At 44.2% G+C, this 27,798-nt stretch overlaps 1 protein-coding gene across 3 annotated transcripts in view; it reads left to right on the top strand.

Annotated features, from left to right (window-relative positions):
• NDST2 (N-deacetylase and N-sulfotransferase 2) overlaps window positions 1–27,798 on the top strand; it is a 230,452-nt gene that overhangs the window by 87,948 nt on the left and 114,706 nt on the right. For all 3 annotated transcript variants that reach the window (XM_077822088.1, XM_077822087.1, XM_077822086.1), the window contains exon 3: window positions 1,838–1,921. The gene's annotated coding sequence lies outside the window, so the exon portion shown is untranslated. The remainder of the gene's footprint in view (window positions 1–1,837; window positions 1,922–27,798) is intronic.

Below are 27,798 nucleotides of genomic sequence, written 5' to 3'. Positions count from 1 at the left end.
AGAAGTCCAGTCTGCTGTTTCGACCTTCAGGAGGAGTCCACCCAGAATCCTTCTTTTTGTAGTCTTGGTAAGAAGCTCTCTGTGGGTTAGTATGCTGTTCAGAGGTTTGTTGGACACGCCTGCTGGTAATAGCTCACCTTACCTGATCATTCTCTTCACAGTGTGTATGGTAACACCCATTGTTTCATGTTCTCTGTGTACATAAAATCTCCCCGCTGTATTTTCCACTGCATGTATCCGATGAAGTGAGCTGTAGCTCATGAAAGCTTATGCTCAAATAAATTTGTTAGTCTCTAAGGTGCCACAAGTACTCCTTTTCTTTTTGCGGATACAGACTAATACGGCTGCTACTCTGAAACCTATGAACTGCAGAGTGCTTCTTTATTCTCCACTTCTGGGCTCAGCAGGCCTACAGTTTACATGGGCTGTACAGTTGGTTGCCCAGGGGTATTTTGTGGAAAAGACAGCTATGTTGTTAAAACCGAGATTTCTCCCCTCCAGAATAGTTAAGGATTTTTTTTTTACTGTCTGAAATTGTGATTTTGAAAGGTTTTTGTTGTTGAGTGAAGAGGAGATTGTTCCTGAAGAAGTGTGCGTGAAGGCTGGGCTTATCACGGTGTGCTCTAGACAGGGAGCAATACAGGACTGACTGTTTAGGTCTACTATTGTTGAGCCCCTGCCTCCTCAGCAGATGATAGAGAGGAAAATGAGCCTATCAGTAATAAACAGTTTGTTTTCCTCTTACCTTGCAGGTTTTCTTTTCTGTGTGTGGCCTTGCCATGTCACTGATACCCATGTAATGATGAGGTTTGCAGTGGCAACATTATAAAACACTACAGTCACAGTTACAGGGCAAGCTGTGCTTTAGACTCCTTTTGAATATAGCTTCTGGAGTACAGCTTCACCCCTCTCTGGGTGGGATCACATGCCACATGGTCTATACCATTCTTAGACTGAATTTCTGTGCTGGGCAGCCCCCCTCTCCACCTCCCGTTTACCAAATATAGTAACATGACAGGCCCACCTGTGTTTGACACCTGTTAGCCCTTTTCCTCTGGTTCCAGTGGTGGATGGAAGTAACTCAAAACCAGCTTCTTCAAACAGAATATTATTTATTTACCCAAAGGTGAATGTAGCAAGCAGAAAAAAGGGATAAAACAACAAAAGGCCTGTATGCCTGAGTCAGGCCTAAACTTCATCCTTTCCTTGCCAGTTTTGGGTGAGTTCTACTCACCCCAGATGCCCTGCTCCTGGGGGAGACAGACCCTGCAGCATTCTCTCTTTTTCTCTCTCTGTCAGAGGCTCATTTCCAGCTGCTGCCCACTCACCTGCCTTCCTCTCTAGTCCAGTGTCTTTACTGGTTTAGTGCCCCTTTTTCCAGGCCAGAGCCTAGGATCAGAATGAACCTTGCCAACCTGGCTTGAGCCAGGTAGGTGGGCATTCCCAATTAGTAGCTCTCCCATTGTTCCCTTAAGGTACCTCATAGCTGTAATTGTTTTGATTCCTGTTGGTTTCCCTGTAACAGCCTCCTTTCATTTAATTCCTTGCGGTCAGGCTGGACAATAGCAAATTGGTAAACAGACATGCCTATGGTAATCATAGAAATAATCCGAATATCTCCCTTATTTTCTATGGCTACAATTTTAAAATCAGAGTTGAATCTGAAAATGCAGGTTCCTTTATAACCGCTGATGTTCACAGATGATTTCCTAAGGGGTTGATCTCCCTCTCCTCAAATGGAGACGGGTACCACAGGATGTGTCTGTTCTGGAAAACATCACTGCTTCACTGTACTTGGTATCGGTATGTTAAACTAAGCTGTTCTTCCTCTTGACAGGTGCACAGTGCCCTTTGCTCAGTCTGCTTTTGGTGCAGTGTAGCCTGGCTCTTCCTCTGACTCTGCACACAGCTGCTCAGCAAGGTAAGAGAAAAATGGATGTAACTGTGATCATTTTGGATTGGGTGGTGTGGGGCAAGGGATAGGATGAGAGCAGTCCTGTTCCTGGGATCTTTGGTTTGGCATGTTGCTTACCACTATGGAAAATGGCCATTTTCTCATTCTAGGAGATGGTGATGAATTCACCTTTCTCTCATTGGGTCATAGTACACTCTGCTCTCCCTTTTCTGTTGCCGTTTGTGAGGTGCCTTAGAGTACAAATAATGTTTTGCAGTTCTTTAGAATGTCTCAACATTAAAAAGCACCCTGGGACAGGGAGTGTCGTTTTGTTCTGTGTTTGTATGGTGTGTAGCACAATGGAGTCCTGGTGTAAGATTGAGATCCTAGATGCCACCATAATACACATCATATCATCTCTGTGAAATAGATAAATGTTTACACAATTTTACATCTGGGTAAACTGAGGAATGGCAAGCAAGTTAAAGATAGCATTTTAGACTAGAACCAAGACTCACTGGATAATGCATCCTTCTTGCAAAACATAAAGAAACTATAACATCCTGGAGTGTGATGCAGGTGTCAATAAGTAATCTTTTCTGTCCTGTCCAATATGCACTTGAAAGTCGGAATGCTTTGTGCAGGGTTGTTCGAGGGGACATTGAAAGGCTGCAGTTGGCCTCTCCAGAGTGCACCTATAACTGTGTTTTTAGTGCCAGTTATAAATTCAAAAAGCAAATCTGGTCCTTATGTAATGATTCACATCCATCCACAGTTGGATAGGAACAATTGCCAACATATTAAGAGAGCTAACACATGCTCCATTGTATGAACTGCACCTGTGTTCCAGCTCTTCCCAGGTGTAGGTGAATCCCGTTCTTTGAAGGCAGAGTACGGTATGTACACAAATATATAATGTTGAACAGAAGCTGGGGAGGAAATGAAGCCAGTTGTGCTCAGCATGCAGAGGGAATGACTGGCTGGCTGGTGTAAAGGCACAGATTAACCCAGGCACAGCACCAGGCACTCAAGAGAGGTTTTTGGTAGGAGAGGGTTATGCCTCACTGCCAGACTGTTGGAGTCTCTTCCCTTGTTTTTTCTCACTCACCCTCCAAATCTCCTCAATTTCCTTTCTTTCTCCTTCTCTTCTGCTCTCCTCCTCCCTCCTCTGTTGTCTACCCATTATTCAGAAGGTAGCACATAGTGGCTGTTAGGAATATATTGTAGTAGAAGAGGTGGTCTGAGGATTATGAAAGAGTTAATGGGTGGAACAGCAGATTGAGGGGTAATTTTAGGTTGTCTTCCGGGAACAGTAGAGATAAGAGATTATGACTGATATCTCCCCAGCACTCTCTCAGCTGCTTATCAGCATGAGGTTCAGGGCTGTGTGTTTGTGACCTGAAAAGGATGTTCCAGCACAAGGTTTCCAGCCCTGTGGGTCTGCTCCTCTCATGTCGCCTTGTACTGTAGTAATTACTGCAATGACTGCGAAGGGGGTATATTAGAAGGGGAGATGCAGAGTCACACATCTTGGTCTGGTTTCTGTGCAGCCCTTTTTGTGTTTAATGTCCATACCTGTTTCCAAGTTAGGGCTAGTCAATGCTGGAAAATGAAGCCATGTTATAACACGTGCTAGCGCACACCACATTAAACACTCTGTGGAGAGGTTAGCCATGACCAGCTCACATGATTTTAAAAGATGACAGTCCTTGTGTACACTAAGTGCTAAGTTGTGCATTACAACCAATATCATTTCCCAGAGTGACAAGCCCTTAGATCTCCCTGCTAGCTTGGAGACTTGCTTAATGAGCTCCCTGGTACGCAGTAGTGACATTAACTGGCCTTGGTAGTGGCTGCTGGCCAAATCTCCCTGTGCTACCATTTTATTGCTTTTCATGCTGGCTAACCATTATTTCAGGAGTTGGTCAGTCTGTGCCTTTACCCAGAGTGTCTCTTAGCACCACAGGTAACAGTATGGGAGAGCTATAGTCTCAGCATCTCTCAGCGGGATGGTGGTTCCTAATCACTGGTACTTAAAATTCTGAGCCCTGGTGTTCTGCCTCAACACACTTCACTCACTTATGCCTTCTGTAAAGTACACTGGCTCTTGGGCTGATCCTGACACCAATGTTGTGCAGAAGAGGAGGGATGTTATTGCTGGGTACAGGAGAAGGGAGAGCAAGGCCATGGGCAGATGGTACAGTCAATTCCATAGTTGGGTAATGGGTATAGTGGCCAGAAAAGGTTGAATCCTAGCATGAGGTAATGGTGTAAGGAAGGTGTACTGGTTGTGAGGGTAGCTTGGAGGGCTTCCAGCCCCATCCTTCCCGCAGCAGTGCTGTAGTAGGAGGGAGTATAATTCCCTTCTTACTTCTCCCTCTTTTCTGTGTTGCTCTGTCCCCTTCGCTCCCTTTCCATACTCTGCCCTCATTATTGTATCTGAAACATTGTAAAATATTGTATCTGCTGGCACTTAACATTAAAAAGGTTGCAGAGCAGTTTTTAAACTAAGAGACGGGGGAAAGCTGATTGCTGCAGAGGAGCATATGGATCGGACAGAGACTTCTCTTAGAGGAGAGTCTATTGATAGAGAGTCTCTAGGTTTTAGTCAGGAGGAGAGGATGGAAGAGGGTCAAGTATGGGCCAGATCAGATAAGAAACATTCACATAAAGAATCTGACACATCAAAAAAGGGCAGACAAATAAACAGTGACAAGTTTTTAAAGTGCTTGTACACATGCTAGAAGTCTAAATAATAAGATGGGAGAACTAGAGTGCCTCATGTTAAAGAAGGATATTGATATAATAGGCATCACAGAAGCCTGGTGGAGTGAGGACAATCAATGGGACACAATCATTCCGGGGTACAAAATATATCAGAAGGACAGAACAGGTCATGTGGGGGTGGGGGGGTGGAGTGGCACTACATGTGAAAGAAAATGTAGAATCAAATGAAATAAAAATCTTAAATGAATCCACATTTTCCATAGAATCTCTAAGGATAGTAATTCCATGCTCCAATAAGAATATAACAGTAAGGATCTATTATTGACCACCTGACCAGGACAGTGAAATGCTAAGGGAGATTAGAGAGGCTATCAAAATAAAGAACGCAATAATAGTGGGGGATTTCAATTATCCCCATATTGACTGGGTACATGTCACCTCAGGACGAAATGCAGAGACAAAATTTCTCGATACTTTAAATGACTGCTTCTTGGAGCAGCTGGTACAGGAACCCACAGGGGACAGGCAACTCTCGATCTGGTCCAAGAGGTAACTATAACAGGACCGCTTGGAAATAGTGACCATAATATAAAAACATTTAACATTCCTGTGGTGGGAAGAACACCTCAACAGACCAACACAAGTGGCATTTAATTTCAGAAAGGGGAACTATGCAAAAATGAGGAGGTTAGTTAAACAGAAATTAAAAGGTACAGTGACTAGAGTGAAATCCCTGCAAGCTGCATGGATGCTTTTCAAAGACACAATAATAGAGGCTCAACTTAAATGTATACCCCAAATTAAAAAACACAGTAAAAGAACTAAAGAAGAGCCACCATGGCTTAACAACCATGTAACGAAGAGAGGGAAGAGCATCTTCGCAAGCAGGCTGGCTAACCTAGTGAGGAGGGCTTTAAACTATGTTCACCAGGGAAAGGGGACCAAAGCAATGAGCTAAGTGGGGACGTGGGATACCGGGAGGAAGCACGAGCAGGAGAGCGCGAGAGGGGAGGGCTCCTGCCTCATACTAAGAAAGCAGGACAAACAGCAAGTTATTTCAAGTGCCTATACACAAAAGCACGAAGCCTGGGAAACAAGCAGGGAGAACTGGCAGTCCTGGCACAGTCAAGGAATTATGAGGTGATTGGAATAACAGAGACTTGGTGGGATAACTCACATGGCTGGAGTACTGTCATGGATGGATACAAACTGTTCAGGAAGGACAGGCAGGGCAGGAAAGGTGGGGGAGTTGCATTGAATGTAAGAGAGCAGTATGACTGCTCAGAGCTCCGGTATGAAACTGCAGAAAAAACCTGAGAGTCTCTGGTTTAAGTTTAGAAGTGTGAGCAACAAGGGTGATGTCGTGGTGGGAGTCTGCTATAGACCACCAACCAGGGGGATGAGGTGGACGAGGCTTTCTTCTTGCAACTAACGGAAGTTACTAGATTGCAGGCCCTGGTTCTCATGGGAGACTTCAGTCACCCTGATATCTGCTGGGAGGGCAATACAGCGGTGCACAGACAATCCAGGAAGTTTTTGGAAAGTGTAGGGGAAAATTTCTTGGTGCAAATGCTGGAGGAACCAACTAGGGGCAGAGCTCTTCTTGACCTGCTGCTCACAAACTGGGAAGAATTAGTAGGGGAAGCAAAAGTGGATGGGAACCTGGGAGTTAGCGACCATGAGATGGTTGAGTTCAAGATCCTGACACAAGGAAGAAAGGAGAGCAGCAGAATACAGACCCTGTACTTCAGAAAAGCAGACTTTGACAACCTCAGTGAACTGATGGGCAGGATCCCCTGGGAGAATACCATGGGGGGGAAAGGAGTCCAGGAGAGCTGGTTGTATTTTAAAGAATCCTTATTGAGGTTACAGGGACAAACCATCCCGAAGTGTAGAAAGAATAGTAAATATGGCAGGCGACCAGCTTGGCTTAACAGTGAAATCCTTGCTGATCTTAAACACAAAAAAGAAGCTTACAAGAAGTGGAAGATTGGACAAATGACCCAGGGATGAGTATAAAAATATTGCTCGGGCATGCAGGAGTGAAATCAGGAAGACCAAATCACAGCTGGAGTTGCAGCTAGCAAGAGATGTTAAGAGTAACAAGAAGGGTTTCTTCAGGTATGTTAGCAACAAGAAGAAAGTCAAGGAAAGTGTGGGCCCCTTACTGAATGAGGGAGGCAACCTAGTGACAGAGGATGTGGAAAAAGCTAATATACTCAATGCTTTTTTTGCCTCTGTCTTCACAAACAAGGTCAGCTCCCAGACTACTGCACTGAGCAGCACAGCATGAGGAGGAGGTGATCAGCCCTCTGTGGAGAAAGAAGTGGCTCGGGACCATTTAGAAAAGCTGGACGAGCACAAGTCCTTGGGGCTGGATGCGCTGCATCTGAGAGTTCTAAAGAAGTTGGCAGATGTGATTGCAGAGCCATTGGCCATTATCTTTGAAAACTCATGGCGATGGGGGGAGGTCCCGGACTACTGGAAAAAGGCTAATGTAGTGCCCATCTTTAAAAAAGGGAAGAAGGAGGATCCGGGGAACTACAGGCCAGTCAGCCTCACCTCAGTCCCCGGAAAAATCATGGAGCAGGTCCTCAAGGAATCGATTCTGAAGCACTTAGAGAAGAGGAAAGTGATCAGGAACAGCAGCATGGATTCACCAAGGGAAAGTCATGCCTGACTAATCTAATTGCCTTCTATGACGAGATAACTGGCTCTGTGGATGAGGGAAAGCAGTGGACATGTTGTTCCTTGACTTTAGCAAAGCTTTTGACATGGTCTCCTACAGTATTCTTGCCAGCAAGTTAAAAAAGTATGGGCTGGATGAATGGACTATAAGGTGGATAGAAAGCTGGCTAGATTGTCAGGCTCAATGGGTAGTGATCAATGGCTCCATGTCTAGTTGGCAGCCGGTATCAAGTGGAGTGCCCCAGGGGTCGGTCTTGGGGCCGGTTTTGTTCAATATCTTCATAAATGATCTGGAGGATGGTGTGGATTGCACCCTCGGCAAGTTTGCAGATGATACTAAACTGGGGAGCAGGGGTAGATACGCTGGAGGGTAGGGATAGGATACAGAGGGACCTAGGCAAATTAGAGGACTGGGCCAAAAGAAATCTGATGAGGTTCAACAAGGACAAGTGCAGGACTCTGCACTTAGGACGGAAGAATCCAATGCACTGCTACAGACTAGGGACCGAATGGCTAGGCAGCAGTTGTGCAGAAAAGGACGTAGGGGTTACAGTGGACAAGAAGCTGGATATGTGTCAACAGTGTGCCGTTGTTGCCAAGAAGGCCAATGGCATTTTGGGATGTATAAGTAGGGGCATTGCCAACAGATAGAGGGACGTGATTGTTACCCTCTATTCGACATTTTTGAGGCCTCATCTGGAGTATTGTGTCCACTTTTGGGCCCCACACTACAAGAAGGATGTGGAAAAATTGGAAAGAGTCCAGCGGAGGGCAACAAAAATGATTAGGGGACTGGAACACATGACTTATGAGCAGAGGCTGAAGGAACTGGGATTGTTTAGTCTGCGGAAGAGAAGAATGAGGGGGGGATTTGATAGCTGCTTTCAACTACCTGAAAGGGGGTTCCAAAGAGGATGGCTCTAGACTGTTCTCAGTGGTAGCGGATGACAGAACGAGGAGTAATGGTCTCAAGTTGCAGTGGGGGAGGTTTAGGTTGGATATTAGGAAAAAGTAACATACTGATGTCAGTACAGAGGTAAATAGAAAGGAGCATCAGCACTGACAAATTAAATGTAAAAATGTAATAAGGAAAGCCAAAAGGAGTTTGAAGAACAGCTAGCCAAAAGCTCAAAAGGTAATAACAATATGTTTTTTAAGTACATCAGATGCAGGAAGCCTGCTAAACAACCAGTAGGACCCCTGGACGATGGAGATACAAAAAGAGCACTTAAAGACAATAAAGTCATCGCGGAGAAACTAAATGAATTCTTTCTTCAGTCTTCACGGCTGAGGATGTCAGGGAGATTCCCAAACCTGAGCCATCTTTTGTAGGTGACAAATCTGAGGACTTGTCACAGATTAAAGTGTCACTAGAGGAGGTTTTGAAATTAATTGAGAAACTTAACAGTAACAAGTCACCGGGACCAGATGGCATTCACCCAAGAGTTCTGAAAGAACTCAAATGTGAAATTGTGGAACTATTAACTATGGTTTGTAACCTGTCCCTTAAATCAGTTACTGTACCCAATGACTGGAAGATAGCTAATGGAACTCCAATATTTAAGAAGGGCTCTAGAGGTGATCCTGGCAATTACAGACCGGTAAGTCTAACGTCAGTACCGGGCAAATTAGTTGAAACAATAGTAAAGAATAAAATTGTCAGACACATAGAAGAACATAAATTGTTGTGCAAAAGTCAACATGGTTTCTCTAAAGGGAGATCATGTTTTACTAATCTATTAGAGTTCTTTGAGGGGGTCAACAAACATGTGGACAAAGGGGATCCAGTGGACATAGTGTACTTAGATTTCCAGAAAGCCTTTGACAAGGTCTCTCACCGAAGGCTCTTACGTAAATTAAGTTGTCATGCGATAAGAGGGAAGATCCTTTCATGGATTGAGAACTGTTTAAAAAACAGGGAACAAAGGGTAGGAATAAAAGGTAAATTTTCAGAATGGAGAGGAGTAACTAGTGGTGTTCCCCAAGGGTCAGTCCTAAGACCAATCCTATTCAACTTTTTCATAAATGATCTGGAGAAAGGGGTAAACAGTGAGGTGGTAAAGTTTGCAGATGATACTAAACTGCTCAAGATAGTTAAGACCAGGGGTCTCAAATACGCATGCGGCCCACGGAGTTATTTGCTGCTGTCTGCCAAGCTCCCCGTGGCCCCTCTCTGCCCCTCGAGTTATTTCCTGCAGCCACCAAGCTCCCCTCACCCCCCCCCACCACAGTGTGCTGTGTCCCCACTCCTCTGCCTACCTCTAGGCTCCTCCCACCGCCAAACAGCTGTTTGGCGGCGCTTAGGGCTTTCCAGGAGGGAGGGGGGAGGAGCGGGGAGCTGCACCTCAGGGGAGGAGGTGGAGAAGAGGCGGGGCAGGGGTGGGGATTTGGGTAAGGGTTTGGAATTGGGGCAGGGAAGGGGTGGGAGGAGGTGGGGCAGGGGCGGGGCCTCATGGAAGGGGTGGAGTGGGAGCAGGGGTGGGAGGGTGTCAATGATGCAGTCCTCGGGCCAATGTACTAGTCCTCATGTGGCCCTCCTGGTGATTTTAGTTTGAGATCCCTGGTTAAGACCAAAGCAGACTGTGAAGAACTTCAAAAAGATCTCACAAAACAGAGTGATTGGGCGACAAAATGGCAAATGAAATTTAATGTGGATAAATGTAAAGTAATGCACATTGGAAAAAATAACCCCAACTATACATACAATATGATGGGGGCTAATTTAGCTACAACTAATCAGGAGAGAGATCTTGGAGTCATCGTGGATAGTTCTCTGAAGACGTCCACGCAGTGTGCAGTGGCAATCAAAAACGCAAACGGGATGTTAGGAATCATTAAAAAGGGGATAGAGAAAAAGACAGAATATCTTATTGCCCTTATATAAATCCATGGTACGCCCACATCTTGAATACTGCGTACAGATGTGGTCCCCTCATCTCAAAAAAGATAAGCTGGCGTTCGAAAAGGTTCAGAAAAGGGCATCACCCCTAAAATGATTAGGGGTTTGGAACGGGTCCCATATGAGGAGAGATTAAAGAGGCTAGGACTTTTCAGCTTGGAAAAGAGGAGACTAAGGGGGGATATGATAGAGGTCTATAAAATCATGAGTGGTGTGGAGAAAGTGAATAAAGAAAAGTTATTTACTTGTTCCCATAATATAAGAACTAGGGGCCACCAAATGAAATGAATGGGCAGCAGGTTTAAAACAAATAAAAGGAAGTAGTTCTTCACTCAGCGCACAGTCGACCTGTGGAACTCCTTGCCTGAGGAGGTTGTGAAGGCTAGGACTATAACAGGGTTTAAAAGAGAACTGGATAAATTCATGGAGGTTAAGTCCATTAATGGCTATTAGCCAGGATGGGTAAGGAATGGTGTCCCTAGCCTCTGTTTGTCAAAGGGTGAAGGTGGATGGCAGGAGAGAGATCACTTGATCATTACCTGTTCTGTTCACTCCCTGTGGGGCACCTGGCATTGGCCACTGTCGGCAGACAGGACACTGGGCTGGATGGACCTTTGGGTCTGACCCAGTGTGGCCGTTCTTATATTCTTAAACTGTAAAGTAACAACATAAATACTCATCCAAATCTCAATAACTTTAATAGAGGAAAAGTGGGATGGGAAGAGGCCTTGTTCGTGCATTTTTGTTACCAGATGTGATTTGACGGCTAAGAATAAAGAGGAACTTTGCGTACAGCAACTTCCCGTGTGCCAGGAATAAGAGAGAGAAAATTGTCAGTTGAAAACAGCAGGAGCTGCATTAGCAAATATAAATGAAACAGATGGCTGAGATGCTGCAGCTGTTGCTTAGAATCTCCTGGAAGATCTTTAGCTTGGAGCTGCAGGAGACTCTTTTTAAAGAGGTAATGAAAACAAAAATACAAACTTTAAGTTCAGGATCACCAAAAAAAATAAAGGCATCCACTTGAATGAGATGAAATTCACCAGGCACTAATTCTTTTTTCACATGGCAAATCTCAGAGCTGTGGAGTTTAGTTCTGGGTCAGAAATCGCAAGTACATGTTGTAGATCAGAGGTGGGCCAACTACGGCCTGCTGGCCACATCCAGCTCGCGGGACCGTCCTGCTTGGCCCTTGAGCTCCCAGCCCTTCCCCTGCTGTCCCCCCTCCCCTGCAGCCTCAGTTCGCCATGCCACCAGCGCTCTGGGCGGTGGGGCTGTGAGCTTCTGCCAGGCAACGCAGTGGTGGAGCTGGCTCGGCTGGGTGGCATGCCTGCCAGACATGCTGCTTTGAGCAGCATGGTAAGGGGGCAGGGAGCAGGGGGGTTGGATAAGGGGTAAGGGGTTCCAGGGGGCAGTCAGGGGACAAGGAGCAGGGAGCGGATGGATGGGGCGGAGGTTCTGGGGGGGTGATCAGGGCACGGGGAACGGGGGGGTAGATAGGCGTGGAAGTCGCGGGGGACCTGTCGGGGGTGTATGGATAGGGGTCAGGGCAGTCAGGGGAGAGGGAGCAGGGGGAGTTGGATGGGGGTGGGGTCCTGGGGGGGCGGTTAGGGGTGGGGTCCTGGGAGGGCGTGGTCAGGGGACAAGGAGCGGAGGGGGGGTTGGATGGTTGCGGGGTTCTTAGGGGGGCAGGAAGTGGGAGGGGGTGGATAGGGGGCAGGGGCCAGGCTGTTTGGGGAGGCACAGCCTTCCCTACCCGGCCCTCCATACAGTTTTGCAACCCCAATGTGGCTCTCTGGCCAAAAAGTTTGCCCGCCCCTGTTGTAGATTGTCATACAGTGGACTTGCCTGGTTAGTTAGTAATATTCTTTCTGTTCTTCCATGTGAGACACCCAGTCTCTGGCAAAAGCTGCTAGAGAAGGGGGATATTGTACTTCCCACCGCACTGTTATGATCCTCAGCGTACTGTTTTTAAAGACGTGTGGATGCTTCAGGAAAAGCTTTTGAAAATATTTTATGTAGAAATAATTCTTCTTTTATTACAGTGTTGCACCAGGGATGTTAAAGTTCTGATTGAAGAGGCATTTTCATGTAAAGCACATAAAAACAGACACATCATAAATTTAGTCTTCAGGTGATGTTTCTCAGGGTCGTTTCTATCCCAAAGATGATTTCCTGCCCCTTCCATGTGTGGAAAAAAAGGACAACATTGCTTCTGAGTGTTGTGGTTTCATCACAGTAGGAAAAACTGGAGTTTCAGTGGTGAGGAGTGTTTGGGTTTTTTTGGTTTTTTTTACATTTTACTTTTTGGTAACCAAAAGAGGCTTATTTTCAGATTGGCAGTGCATTTTGTCCTCAGTGAAGACTAACTTTTGTTGTAAAGGCCATAGATGATAGTAAAGACCTGCATGCAGTTTTTGTGTGTATCTGATGATCTGCATGTTAAACTAGATACAGCTTCATTTGAATCCTTCATTGCACATTCAGACAAATGGCTTTGAATGCACAAACACACTCCCAGACAAACTGATCACCTGTTCACAAGAGTTTTGTTTCTTGTGTTTTGTTTTGTTTTTTTAATACAAAGATTTGTTAATGCGTTATGGTTGAGCTTTTAAACGCTATTTAAAATTCAGGAAATTTTGAGTTAGGGTTATGTAACAGCCCCCTTGTGCATGTTTTGTTTGTCTTTATTACTTTGTTGTATATTTTTTTCCAAATTATATCGTTTCCTTACCATAAATATATCTAAGTGCATATAAAACAAAAGCATAAAATCTATTCCTGAAATCATCTATACTTACAAAATATTGGGGCTGCTGAAAGAAGTCCTTTCCCTCGCTTTCTCCCACCCCCCCCAAAAATACCTCTTCCCATTTAATTATTTAATTCACCCTTCTCCCTGCCCTCCCACACATAGTTTGAATAAATAGACACACTGTAATGTGCTCTGAAGGTCAGCGAACCTGGCCTCTATTGGACAAAGTGTGGGGTGGGGAGTAATGAGTTCTGGAGTCAGGCACCACTCATTGAGAAATATTTGCTCCCAGATGGCTAAATCCGGGCACTACCCACTCCAGAGACTTCACTGATCATCACTGTTCCGTAAGAGTTTGAAGGGAAATATAGTCTCAAAGGTAGCCAGAACACAAACCATGAAGGACATTGTAGGTCAAAACCAGCACCTTGAACCTCTTTCCTGCTGGGGCGGCTGGAGACTTATAGCCTTGACCCATCCCACTATCAAGGCTGTGACCAGTGAAACAACAGGTAGAGGTGAGCCTGGCACCACTTCGGCAGGCTGCCTGTCATGTGTGAGCATGCTTTCATGTAAAATGCATTCTCAGTAATAGGGGCATTAGTCACTCTCAGCATGATGTCAAGATCCTTCCCTCGCCTTACTTCAGGGTTATACATTGGGTACTTGAGTCATAACTTTGAATTTCTTTACCTTTTACCTCCTGCTCCAGAGGTACGGGGAGGGGAAAAAACAGTCTTTCAGGTTTCTTCTCTGGCCAGTCAAGGCTTTTTTATTTTTTTAAGGGACTTAATCAACGTGAGCATATGACCCACACTTACTGGGAATTCCTTGTTCATGGTGAAAAATTGCAATCTCCGATCCCCATCATGAATGGGGTTCAACATGTTACTTGCACCTATCGGTGTGTGCAGCCCTAGACATCTAAGGGCATCACAGACCTATTGCTCAATCTCTGGTGGCTGAGCGCCACTTGTCCCTCTAAGAAGTTGGACGCCAACCGCTTGGGAGTCGCATAACTAGTTAACGTGCCAGAGTCTCGTTTGTTATTGGAATTAACCAGACAAATGACTCCACTGAGCATCAGCCTATAACTGCCTCTCCTCTGTCTGCACCCCCAGCCAGCTGCTTTCTTACTTAGTGCAGAAGAGCTGGAAGGTGGATGAGAGACACACAATAGCTGTAGAAGAAGTGGATGGCTGGTCTGATAAAGGCCTAGAAAGGGAGCAACAGAAAAATGTTGCTGCTCCAACTCAGAATTGGGGAGGGGAGAGAAGAAGATGCACTTGCTGTTTGGTGTCTGACAAATGGAGAGGGACCTAGAGTGAAGCTCAGAGGGAGGCAATGATATGTGGCTGTAGGGAGGACTAGGAGTTGAACCTCATAACATTTTAGGTCATCTCCATCCCTGGAAAGAAACAGAGCAAGCAATCAGACTGAAGAGAGGCCAAAACGGGGATATGTGCAGGGAGAAGAAAGGAAGACACACATGCAGAAACCCAGGGCAAGGACAGCTGTAGTTCTAAAAGTGTACAGCATCGTGTTTTCCCACTGAGTGAGCTGCAGGCAATCATTAACTTCACTAGTTAAAATACATTTTCTACCAAATGTCCATATGCTATCCTTGATCTTTGTGCAAACCTTCTTTGATATCAGTAGGAGTGCGTCTGGGGATTGAGCGTACATGGCTCTCACTTTGGAGACAAAGCTCCCAGCCCCAAATTAAAAGTGTAATTCAGCCTACTCCACAGACTGAGGATGATATGCCAGCTGCATGCCATTTGAAAGAGCTGAGATTCCAAACTTTCACCTGGTAGAAAGTGGTAATCTCTAGCTCTAGAAGCTTAAGGATACCCACTAACATTCAGAATTCAGGTAGGTTGGGAGGGGAGGGAAAATAAGATAGAAATTAGAGTCGAGTGGCTTTATTCTTTTTTTTTTTCTCTAAAGGTCCAGTATCCTGCATCCTACCAAGGCAAGGAAATACTTTCAGTGAAAGTGGGAATGCTCAGCTTTCCAGTGGGATAAAGCATTTATCTCTAGCCCCGCTAGTTCACAAGATATCACACTTTTAAACTATTCCAGACTTACATTGGTTTGAACTCTGTCTTTTTTTGACACTAGTCCAGGAGGGTCTGAAGCAGGTCCCAAATCTTGGGCCAGTGACCTCCTCAATCCCTTCTGTACAGTCAAGTATGTTTTAGAGACCAATTTCTGAGATGAGGTTACAGACAGAGTAGCAGCTGTAAATTAATCTGCACTGTCATACGGACCTAGTGAATATTTGAGGTGTGATACAGTAATATGTTGAGTAGGTCTGGTATTTGTTCTGTGGATTATACAGAATTCTTATGGTAAAAACTGCATCACCAGTATGTGGATTACTTGCTATTAATAGCTTTATATTTGCTCAGATAATAGAGTAGATAGGGGATTAATTTTTAGTTTTGTTTTAGTGAAGGTTTAGCTTGATTTTTCCAGTGAAGGCAACAGGATACACCTGTCTAAACTGCGATAATGGATGGGAACCTTCCTTCATGTGGAAAACAACTTTCCTTTATTGTAAGATCATTTACTTCCCTGAACTGTAGTAGCTTCAGTCTTTGAAATCAGAGCTCTGAGGTTCCAGATTCAAACTGTCTCATGTGGGGGCCTGAGCTGACTGGGTGCTTGGGGAAATACTTAGCTAATTTGTAATCTGCTGCCACAGATTCATAGATTCATAGATATTTAGGTCAGAAGGGACCATTATGATCATCTAGTCTGACCTCCTGCACAACGCAGGCCGCAGAATTTCACCCAGCACTCCTGCAAAAAACCTCACACCTATATCTCTGCTATTGAAGTCCTCAAATAGTAGTTTAAAGACTTCAAGGAGCAGAGAATCCTCCAGCAAGTGACCCGTGCCCCATGCTACTTAACAATCATGCTTCTGTATATTTTTCCTTGTGCTTCTGCAGATGTGGCCTTCAGAGGCACTCAGATGTGAAATACATCTCTGCCCTAGTGCTAAAATGTGGTGCATAACTTTGGTGCTGTGGGTATTAGAATACCCTATGCTTCTGCTGATAGATGTGGTGAGGGTCCTTTCCTGAAGGAGTACAGAAATCTCTGTTGGAGAAAAGACTCCCTGGGATGTGGGAGACAGGGAGTGTTTAAATTTGGAAAACAAGTGGCTATTTGGACCTGGAGCATTGGGACTTATTTCTTCCAGGTTGCAGCCGCAGTGAAGTCTGATGGAATCTCAGGACAGACATGGGACAATGGTTAGAGGTTGAAGCTGGCTAAGTTCTCGAGAATTTATGTGTTACCTTGTTGCCATAGGAAGGGCTTTGACTGGGTCCTTTCCATGTGCAGAAGTGGTCCTTTGATTGCAGGCATGAGCTGGAAGGTTTAATATGTTGGTTTCATCTTAGTGTCTCCTTTTCTTCCTTTTTTCTGGAAAGATTAGAAATGCTGAGAGACACTCTTGCTTCCTTCCCTTCCATTAACAAGCCCTCAGGTGATATGATTTGGTTTATGCTTCTAACAAGATGATCATGGGAAAAGCGGAATGTAAATGCTCTACTGCTGATGGCTGTAGGCCCACCAAACCAGCACAGAATGATACTAGAAATGACTAGGAGAAGGGGAGCGATGGCAACCCAAGACACTGGGAAGCCTGGTATGGGAGGCACCTTGCTCTGCCTTTCTACGGGAAACAAATACAATTGGATGTTGTCTAGTGTTTTAAATTGCTTGGGGGGAGTGTAGAGGGTAAGCTGGGGTAGAAAAAAATACTTAGCGGCTTTGGAGGGAATAGTTGGGACCAATGCAAAGCTGAATATGACTCTTGCACTATACCATGAATGAACTAGATCCTTGCGAAAGAATGAATGTCCCTGCCAGCCGTATAAATCATATATAATCAGTCATTTACTACTGTCAGTATTCTGTATTCTTTGTTAAAGGAGACATGCACAATTACAGTTGGCAGCACTTACCTGACAAATGCATTATCTTCATTCTTATTATCCCTTCTGATTTCACTGCCCAAAACAAACAGAACTGTCTGTAGTGCTGGGAAGATCCTACTTAAACCACCCCAGAGCTCGGACTACCTCTGACAAGGTTCTTGTTCAATTTGCATAAATTGGACAAATGTGCAGAGAGTTGCGGGTGTGGAAGCACTACACGTTCATCATACGTAGGCTTGGCAGAATTTAATTTTGACTGATAATATTAGTGTTTACTTTTAAGCATTTTTCGATTTTTATCAATTTTAAATTTTCACAGCTGTAGGAAATTAGGAGGGGTCAGACGATAATTATTGAATGACAGTTGATGTTGAGAGTCAAAAAGTTAAAGGTTCATAAGCATTAAAACGCAATTTGTCGACATCGTATGTCAAAGTGTATAAAGTAAATAGCCTGAATACGAACTCCAATAAGTTCTCAAGAATCATTTTTGTTACATTGTCTATCTGTACATTTTGATAATTATCAGTGGAAATATTTTTGTGTCAGTTTGTATGTTTACGTATATTGAAATCAATGTTTATCTACATTTATGGATAAAAATCTAATCCTTCCAAACCTAATCGGGTGCTTGCAAGCTTTGATCTACACCGAAAAGTTTTGCCAGGATAGCTATGTCAGTTAGGAGTGTGAAAAAATCAAACCCTAACCAACACAGCTATGCCAGCAAATACTGTAGTATAAACATAGTTATGCTGACTGTAGGGGGCTTTACTGATATAGCTATACTGGCTAACTCTTTCTAGTGTAGAGAGGACCACATTGATAATACTGAGAGTCTCTTACAATAGAGGAGAGGCACAACACAAAGGGTTTACAGACATAAATTAAGCCTCACAACACATCTGTGAAATAAGTCATGCTTCTGGCTTACCAGTGTCCAGGATCTCTTTTTTAATATACAATTTTTTTTGGTGGGAATGAGAGAATTAGGCTTTAGGGAGGAGCAAACACCCTGATGGAACAGTTGTGTTGATAAGACTTTTCTAGCCTATTGGAATTCCCTGCTGTCATGCGAGATGCTTGATGACTTGTCAAAATCAGTGCTTCAGAGCATTGGATGCTTATTGGTTGCTGATGTCATCTAGCCTTAATAAACAGGAGGGGTCCATCCTGTGTACTGCTTGCACTTGGCAATTTCTTCCTCTCTGACAAAATTGACAGAATCTGAAGCCATTTTTCGGATGTGTGGCATTCTCATTGACTGATGTTTTTCAACTACAACGTTCCATCATATTCAGAGATTTATAGATTCATAGATATTAAGGTCAGAAGGGACCATTATGATCATCTAGTCCGACCTCCTGCACAATGCAGGCCACAGAATCTCACCCACCCACTCCTGCGAAAAACCTCTCACCTGTGTCTGAGCTATTGAAGTCCTCAAATCGTGGTTTAAAGACTTCAAGGAGCAGAGAATCCTCCAGCAAGTGACCTGTGCCCCATGCTACAGAGGAAGGTGAAAAACCACCAGGGCCTCTTCCAATCTGCCCTGGAGGAAAACCGACCCCAAATATGGCGATCAGCTAAACCCTGAGCATATGGGCAAGATTCACCAGCCAGATACCCAGGAAAGAATTTTCTGTAGTAACTCAGATCACACCCCATCTAACATCCCATCACAGGCCATTGGGCTGTGCTGCTTATATTCAGTTAAGGGCTCTTACAGGGAATGGGAAAGAGAACCAAAATGTAAAACTATAGTTGTTATTACATACGTACACACACAAAAGATGTTAAAAGAACATTATTGAGGTTTCAAAGTCAAGCACTCAGAAGTTGGGAAATGTCTGAATTAAGGTTTCCCTTGCTACCTTAATTTGGCCCTCTTTGTGAGTATCCATTATAATACCATTTTGAATTACATGATCACATTCCATTTTTTCCACTCTGTCCCTCATGAACTAAGGAGTCTGAGGCTCTGCACTTCACCAGGACATGGGTTTGTTTTTTTTCTGTAGTGGCAACAAACATCAGTTTTTGACTCTACTTGGTAAGCTCTCGGGGCAGCAGAGCCTTGGTGCTTTATTTATCTGTAAAGCACCATGTCCACAATGATTTTGTATAAAGAACAAATTTAGTAATAATTTTAGCCAAATTGTACAGTTTATCCCTCTTCCCCAACTCAGGTGTTGAAGAGGAATTGGTTTCCTTAACAAGACACCACTCTCACCAAGTGCGCATTGCACAGAGAGGCAGTCAGTGTTGAAAAGCTGACCTGGGGCCAGTAAAATCTGGAAAGGGGTGGAGACATCTGGGCTGACAGTGTTCCTTGTGGGCCTTCTGAATATTCTAACCCCTCTTGTTTGTGAAACTAAATTCCAATAACTGCTCTGCAGTGTGATCAGTGTCTCCACTCCCAAGGCTGCTTGATCTGTTAACAGTATTTTTGTGCTGTTTCCATGGCAATAGCATGCTCTTTGTTCCTCATGGTGATTGTTGCTTTGAGGATTGAACTTGTAGAAAATGTTTGGCCTTTTTGTCCCCCAACAAGCTTTCAATCAGCCTGGGGGTCTGCAGCTGGGAGGGGTGGGATTGTGGGAATGTGCCCACTGGCAGAATCGATGTGATCACAAAGTGGTGGTGGAAGGAACTAGCCCTGTGGTTTTTAATGTTAATAAGATGGTTGTAAGTGTTGGCTTGTCCCTAACTGTGTTTGTTAGCGAGGGCTTGGCACCTTGGAGTTACAGACAGCCATTTCAGGTTCTGCCTGTACTCTTGTAACTGCATATGAGACACTTTCCCCGAGACACATTCATGCATAGTGACAGGCCCAGACCCACACTCTTTTGTACATTTGCTCGTAGATGGTGTTTTGCACACCACATTAATGCACTCATTAATTCTTATGAAACTTATCCCAGTTTGCAAGGAAAAGCAGGCAGTGCTGTATGCTCCCATCTATCCCAGTAAAAGGCATTTATTATCAAAGTAGGAGGGGCTCTGAGAAGCCAGCAAAGCAGTACAGTAGAACCTCAGAGTTACGAACACCTCGGGAATGGAGGTTGTTTGTAACTCTGAACAAAACATTATGGTTGTTCTTTCAAAAGTTTACAACTGAACATTGACTTAATACAGCTTTGAAACTTTACGTTGCAGAAGAAAAATGCTGCTTTCCCTTTTTTTTTTTTTAGTAGTTTATGTTTAACGCAGTACTGTACTGTATTTGCTTTTTAGTAATTTATTTTTTATTTTGTCTCTTCTGCTGCCTGATTATGTACTTCCAGTTCCTAATTAGATGTGTGGTTAACTGGTCAGTTTGTAACTCTGGTGTTCGTAATTCTGAGATTCTACTGTATTATGCTATTCTCTATGGCAGCTCCTGCTGGGCTACGTTAGGCCGTGATGGTTCTGTGGTAACCAGAACCTCCTCTACAAATCAGGGTATTCCCCAATGTACCGCATGCTTTGGGGGGGTTTAGGATTGTAGCAGTTGAGGAACTGCCCCCACACTTCTATTTTTTTAAAAATGTTAAGTAGATCTGGGTCTTGTCATTAATAGTCATCGTTTAAAAATAGACGAGAGCAGAGCGAGGTGATTTGGTATCAGGATTCACATCAGAATGAACTGTGATAGCTTGTCTTTTCCCCCAGAATACTGTGTGTTCGCCTTGTGATCTGTGGTTAGGAAACCACACTCTTCTTGTGTGCCACTGCCTAATGGCAGTTTAATTGTAGGTGCTTTTGAATGGCAACTGTTTTATTTTCCCTGTCTTAACTCTCCTCCCTCCCCTCGTCCCTGATTTTAAGTGCTGAGCCATCATAAGAACAGCCATACTGGGTCAGACCAAAGGTCCATCTAGCCCGGTATCCTGTCTTCTGACAGTGGCCAAGGCCAGGTGCCCCAGAGGGAATGAACAGAACAGGTAATCATCAAGTGATCCCTGTCACCCATTCCCAGCTTCTGGCAAACAGAGGCTAGAGATCATTCTTGTCCATCCTGGCTAATAGCCATTAATGGACCTATCCTCCATGAACTTATCTAGTTCTTTTTTTAACCTTTTTTCTGTGCAGAGCAGCAGATGTATAAAAGACCAAGGTACTTTCTATGACATTGTTTATCCCTGTCTTTCCTCTTCCTTCACCTGAGAATGCACCTTCTTTAAAGTTGAAACTGCAGCGTGCAGGGAGCTAGTTGTATAGGGTACTGCATGGACAGGCTCATTAACTGATTAGACACCAGGTCATTTAAACATTTTGCAAAAGTTAAATTTTGATCCAGACAAGTTGCTTGTTTCATCAAGGTTGAGTGTTGGAATCCTCTCCTTTAAGAGGAAATGTCTACTGTAAGGGCTCAGCTCAATGCCAGAAGGAATCCTGACAGAGGGTAGAGCATGGTGGATCTTCACCATTCCAGTCCCTACTATTCCAAGCGCAGGACACTGGAGATATGAAACCGATCTCCACAGAATCACTAGTTTGCATTGGTTCGCAAAATGATATGGATAATGTATAACACGGCATAAGACGGTCATATTGGAGAGATGACAGGTTTCAGAGTAACAGCCCTGTTAGTCTGTATTTGCAAAAAGAAAAGGAGTACTTGTGGCATCTTAGAAACTAACCAATTTATTTGAGCATAAGCTTTCGTGAGCTACAGCTCACTTCATCGTGAGCTGTAGCTCACGAAAGCTTATGCTCAAATAAATTGGTTAGTCTCTAAGGTGCCACAAGTACTCCTTTTCATATTGGAGAGATGCACCATTTGTGCAGTGACTAGACAGAATTGTTTAGTTATCTTTACCTCAGTCAAATGCAAAAAGCTGTTAAGGGTTCAGGGTTGAGCTCTCCAGTCAGAAGATGTCAAAATTGAGACTGAATGCACAGCCTTAATGCTGCTACCTTGTACTCATTCATTACAAAAATCTTTAATGACACAATCATATCCTATTGATTATACATTCATATCCAGGATTTCTACATCCTTACACACACACATTTGGGTTTGTAAATATTTCATATTTTTTATTCTTTAAAGTTACACTAACTTAATTGACAGAATGCTCAAGTATACCTTTGGCCTAGATTTTATTTTTCTTCTCTGTGAAGTGTGTTTTAATAATTTAATTTAATTTCTATAGTATACGTATAACAGGATATCCCCCTTCCTTCAACTTGGAGACAAATACCTCTCTGGAAAGTAACTGTAACTCGTACATGTTTTCTCAAATAAATACATAGAGTTGTATTAACCATATATTTTGATAATTGAATTTTTATGTAGAACTTTATTTAGTCTGCATTTTAATGTGATTTATCCTCACATTGTTTTAATACAGTTCAGATATATTTGCGTGTTTAATGGGCTGTCTTTAAGAATTGCTAGCTTGTTTAATTTTGCATACAGAATTTTTTCATGTTCAACATGGATATTATAATTCTGGTTAAACTGTATTACACTGAGAAAAATAGAAGTACAGTAAGAGGTATCAGTGAAGTAAAGTTGATGACATGCTCACTGAAGAAGGTCATGTTGTAATTACCTTGTAAACACCTATGTGGAATAGCATACCATACTTTTCACTATTTGTGTTAGTGTAGAACATTTTACTGTTTTTATATAAATAACTCTTACAGACTTTGTGTGGCATATGCATAGCAGCTTACAGTATTGCACATGTGTACCTTAGCTTTTGGGGTGTGGGGGGAGGGATAAAATAACATATTTGAGCAATAATTTGTGATCATACAACTGAAGATTGTATTGTGGTATATATGCACAAGGGACAGACTTAAAAGTACCTCTTAAGGCATTATTTTATCAATTTCTAAATTATAAAAAAAATCTTTTAGATGCACTTACTGTTGCATTAAAGAAAGATTTTGAATTTAACTTCATAGGTTTCTTAAAAAAGAATACCTCAGAAGTACCAGTTTCCAGAGCAACATCATGCTGAAGGCTTGTAAAAATTGCAAATAAGGTTTATTAATTTCATAATCTTACACTACTTAGTTGGATCTGTCCTGAACCCAGGTCCTCTTGACTGATTCTTCCTGCCTAATCAAGAAACTATACCTTCTGCTGTGCCTGACAATTTGTTTATTAAAAGATCAGAGTGTGAAATTTTATGTCTGTTTAACACTCAGTAATTCACTATTAAACTACTTGACACAAGCTCAATTTATGTTAATACTGTCTTGATTAAGTAGCAGTTATTACCATTCACTATCATTTGGCCAAACTAGTTCTTAGCAGATGTCTCAATAAAGGAGCCATCCAGCTATGGCATATTCCAGTTAAACAGAGCATATTATATTCATATCTCACATTTAAATAGCACCTTTCATTCCAAAGTATTTTAGTACCAGGAAAAACCAGCAGTTCTAGAAGGGGAAATGTTGTATTATGACCAGAACAAATTCATATCCTGTGATACCTGTTTATAACTTTTACACACTGCTCATATCACTTACAGTTTTTAAAGTCTTGTTGAAAATATTCATCTGGTACCTTGCATGGAACTCTGTTTATGTACCTTGTGTGGAAGAGGGTCTGACCAAACCTGCCTAGATTTGAGCGGATGCCTCTAGGGACACTAAATATTTCAAACCTCGTGTTTAAACCGCTAAGTTATCCCCTACAGTCAAGCCTGAACCTCCATTGCTACTCTGAGCACCTTCTCTCTCATTTTCTTTTAAAATCATTTTATCGTTCCACAGAAAATGTTTGCATCAAACCTTCTCTTCCTCAAAATCCTTTCTATGCCTTCTTTATTCACATACTCCAAGTTTCATTCACAACACTCCCTTTCTGGGTTCTGTGGAAGGGAGAGAGGTTTGTTCTCCCTATGCAGCACTTCCTTCCCTTCCTCCAGGTTGTAACATTCCTAATTTAGTCCTCACAGCTCCCTTTTAGGTATTCCTTAGCTCCATTTTACTGGTCCGGGACAGTCTTTTTAAAAGTATGGGTGCAAGCCAGGGCTGTGCACGTGTAAAGTTAGATGAGCAAGTATTGGGTGCTTTGCATGTGCAATTCATGGGCACACAAATTTGCACCTTGGAGACATTTCCAAAGTCTCATTGGAAAGATAGGTTTAAGATGCTCCAGAGCTGATGTCTGATCCACGACCCCAGGTAAGTCACTAACCTTATTCTGTTCATCTGAAAAATGGTGTTGATAATGTTTTACACTTACATAGTGGACATGGGTGCAGAGAAAGGGTATCAGTGCAGAGGAAAAGGAACATGCTAGTCTGGGCAGTGATCTGCTGATCTCAGAGCTATATGGATATGTGTTGTGAATTTGAGTTCAGGCCCTGAAGTTAGTTGACCAGTTGTTGTAACATATGAATTTCTCAGGGAGATACTTTGCCTTGGGGGGGGGGGGGGTGGCTACAGTGGCCTCTGTTGCTGCTAGTGTCCATAGTCTGAGGGCTGTCTTATTGCCTGGAACAGCACTGTGGGCAGGGGACAGTGTCCTTTACCCTTGTGATTTGTGTTGTGTAATCATATAGCTATATAAAAGTCCTTGGTGCTTTACAACACAGAGAGAGGCAGTGCTCCTGCGCGGAAGAATTTAGACTGACTAACACACACATCCCCACACTATGAATTGTGAGGAAAGGGGAGTAGTAGGGCCATGTAGGGTTCCCAACTTTCTAATAGCACAAAACCGAACACCTCTGTCCTGCCCCATTCCCCGTCCCTTCTCTAAGGCCCCACCCACCGCTCACTCCATCCTCCCTCCCTCCATCACTCACTCTCCCCCACCCTCACTCACTTTCACTGGGCTGGGGATTGAGGTTCAGGGGGGCATGAGGGCTCTGGCTGGGGGTGTGGGCTCTGGGGTGAGGCTGGAGATGTGGGGTTTGGGGCGCAGGAAAGGGCTCTGTGCTGGGGCAGGAGGTTGGGGTGCAGGGACGTGAGGGCTCTGGCTGGGGTGTGGGCTCCAGGTGGGGCCAGAAGTGAGGGGTTCAGAGTGTGGGAGAGGGCTGGGGCAGGGGGTTGGGTGCAGGGGGGGTGAGGGCTTCAGCTGGGTGTGCAGGCTCTGGGATGGGGCATGGGATGAGGGATTTGGGGTGTAGAAGGGTGCTCTGGGGTGGGGAAGGGTGTTGGGGTGTGTGTGAGGGTGAGAGCTTTGGCTGAGGGTGCGGGCTCTGGGGTGGGGCATGGGATGAGGGATTTGGGGTATAGGAGGGTGCTCCGGGCTGGGTCTGAGGGGTTTGGAGGGTGAGAGGAGGATCAGGGCTGGGTCAGGGCCCGGGAAGGGGTTGGGGTGCAGGCTCTGGAAGACGTTTACCTCCGGCAGCTCCCAGAAGCAGCGGCATGTCCCCCCTCCAGCTCTTATGTGGAGATGTGGCCAGGCGGCTCTGCGCGCTGCCCTGTCTGCAGGCGCTGCCCCTGTAGCTCCCATTGGCTGCGGTTCCCAGCCAATGGGAGCTGCGGTGGCGGTGCTTGGGGCAGGGGTAGTGTGTGGAGCTGCCTGGCTTCCCCTATCCGGAGTTGAAAGGGGACATGCTGGCTGCTTCTCGGGAGCCGTGTGGTGCAGAGGCTAGCAGGAAGCCTGCCAGCCCTGCTGTGCAGTGCGGCCAACCAGACAGTCAATGGCCCGGTCAGTGATGCTGACCAGAACTGCCAGGAACCCTTTTCAACTGAGTGTTCCGGTCGAAAACCAGACACCTGGTCACTCTAGGGCCATGGCTGTGAGCACCCCCTTTTCGATTGGTTGTCCCTGCCCACTAGTTCTGTTATTGATGAGTGCGGAGGGTAAGTAAGCAGGGTGGTGAGGCTTCAGCGGCAGTGACCTTCCTCACCTCCTTTAGGCTCATATGTCCCTGCCATTCGTCAGCTGCATTATTGATGAGGTGGAAGGGTGAGGGGAGGGGCTGGGTGGGAGTGAGTTCTGAGTTTGATTTACTGTAGGCATAGTAATGTTTGAAGGAAATCAAAGATATGGCGAGTGAGAGCTGGTGAGAGATCCGGTGAGGATTTTTGAGGGTCTAATGGGCCTTGTAGTGGAGTCCTCCTCTATTATTCATGCACTTTGAGCTCTTAGCCAAGCTGTTCTGAAAGCATGATGGGAAAGGATGGAAGGAAATTAAGCCTGTAATGGCAGGTGCCGATAGGAAGAAGGGGCTGTTAAAAGTTTTGTGGCAAACTAGTAATATAAGCAGCGTGTTTGAAAGAAAGAAGGCAAATGTCAGCCCTGAATGTCCAGGAGGCTACAGGACGCTTCTGTTCCAGCAGCAGCACTCTGTGCCTTGGACCAATTGGAGAGTCCCTCAGTAGTATACAGACCCAAAGGAATCTCTTTCCAACCACCGCTCTTCCCCCCCCATTTCTTCCTCACCAAACTGCTGAGGTTTGAAAGAAGCCATTCATTCTTTGTAGCTGCTTTCAGAGATGGTGCTAAGAAGCTTTCCAGATGTCGGTTAATGTGCCGCAGGATAATACTATGGACAGCTTCACGCGAGAAGGCTTTGGCATGTTAGGAATGATTGTAACGACTAAGACTTGTTCTCATGGTTCCCAGATCAGGAACTAGGATCTTCTCGTCCTAGGCCGAGTCTAAAGATGATGTTATTGTGCTAGTGGTCATTTCTTTAAATATATTCAGCTTTCCTTAGAGCTTTAAACTGGTTCATTTTGGGATTCTTCCCCTCCCCACCCCTCAATCTTTCCCTCTTTTAAGTTATCACTACCTCATGCTGGAGAAGCGCTGTGCATCCCAAAGGGCTTTTTGGTGGGGTCAGAGATAGGAGGCTTTTAATGTGGTGGATCCATTTCCATAATTGATCTGGTATATTTGTGCTGTGACCGTTTTCTTCCCTGATTCCTCAGAGACTCCACTGTGAGTGGCCAGGATGTAAAATGAATTATTGCAGACGAGCAGAAAAGTAAGAGCCCAGTGCAGCAGCTGGGAACTACCTTGGGAAGTGGAGGACAAAATGCATATAAACAGGGGGGCGGAGGGATGCCCTTATAGGCATGGGTGAACTAAAGTGCCTCATATTAAATGAAGATATTGATATAATAGGCATCACAGAAGCTTGGTAGAATGAGGATAATCAATGGGACACAGTAATACCAGGGTACAAAATATATCAGAAGGAGAGAACAGGTCATGCTGGTGGGGGCGTGGCACTATATATGAAAGAAAGCATAGAATCAATTAAGTAAAAATCTTAAATGAACCAAACTGTACCATAGAATCTCTATGGATAGTAATTCTGTGCTTGAATAATAAGAATATAGAAGTAGGGATATATTACTGACCATCTGACCAGAATGGTGATAGTGAATGTGAAATGCTCAGAGAGATTAGATTTCAGAGTAGCAGCCGTGTTAATCTGTATTCACAAAAAGAAAAGGAGTACTTGTGGCACCTTAGAGACTAACAAATTTATTTGAGCATAAGCTTTCGTGAGCTACAGCTTATGCTCAAATAAATTTGTTAGTCTCTAAGAGAGATTAGAGAGACTATTAAAATAAAAAATCAATAATAATGAGGGCTTTCAACTATCCTCATATTGACTGGGTACATGTCACCTCAGGACAGAATGCAGAGATAAAGTTTCTTGACACCTTAAATGATTGCTTCTTGGAGCAGCTAGTTCTGGAACCCGCAAGAGGAGAGGCAATTCTTGATTCTTAAGTGGAACACGGGATCTGGTCCAAGAGGTGAATATAGCTGGACCGCTTGGTAAAAGTGACCATAATATAATTAAATTTAACATCCCTGTGGTGGGGAAAACACCACAGCCGCCCAACACCGTAGCATTTAATTTCAGAAAGGGGAACTATGCAAAAATGAGGAGGTTAGTTAAACAGAAATTAGAAAGTACAGCACCAAAAGTGAAATCCCTGTAAGCTGCAT

The sequence above is a fragment of the Eretmochelys imbricata genome, chromosome 7 (assembly GCF_965152235.1).
Source record: "Eretmochelys imbricata isolate rEreImb1 chromosome 7, rEreImb1.hap1, whole genome shotgun sequence".
Classification (NCBI taxonomy): Eukaryota; Metazoa; Chordata; order Testudines; family Cheloniidae; genus Eretmochelys; species Eretmochelys imbricata.
Note: the sequence above shows the minus strand (reverse complement) of the source record. Positions and strands in the feature narration are given on the sequence as shown.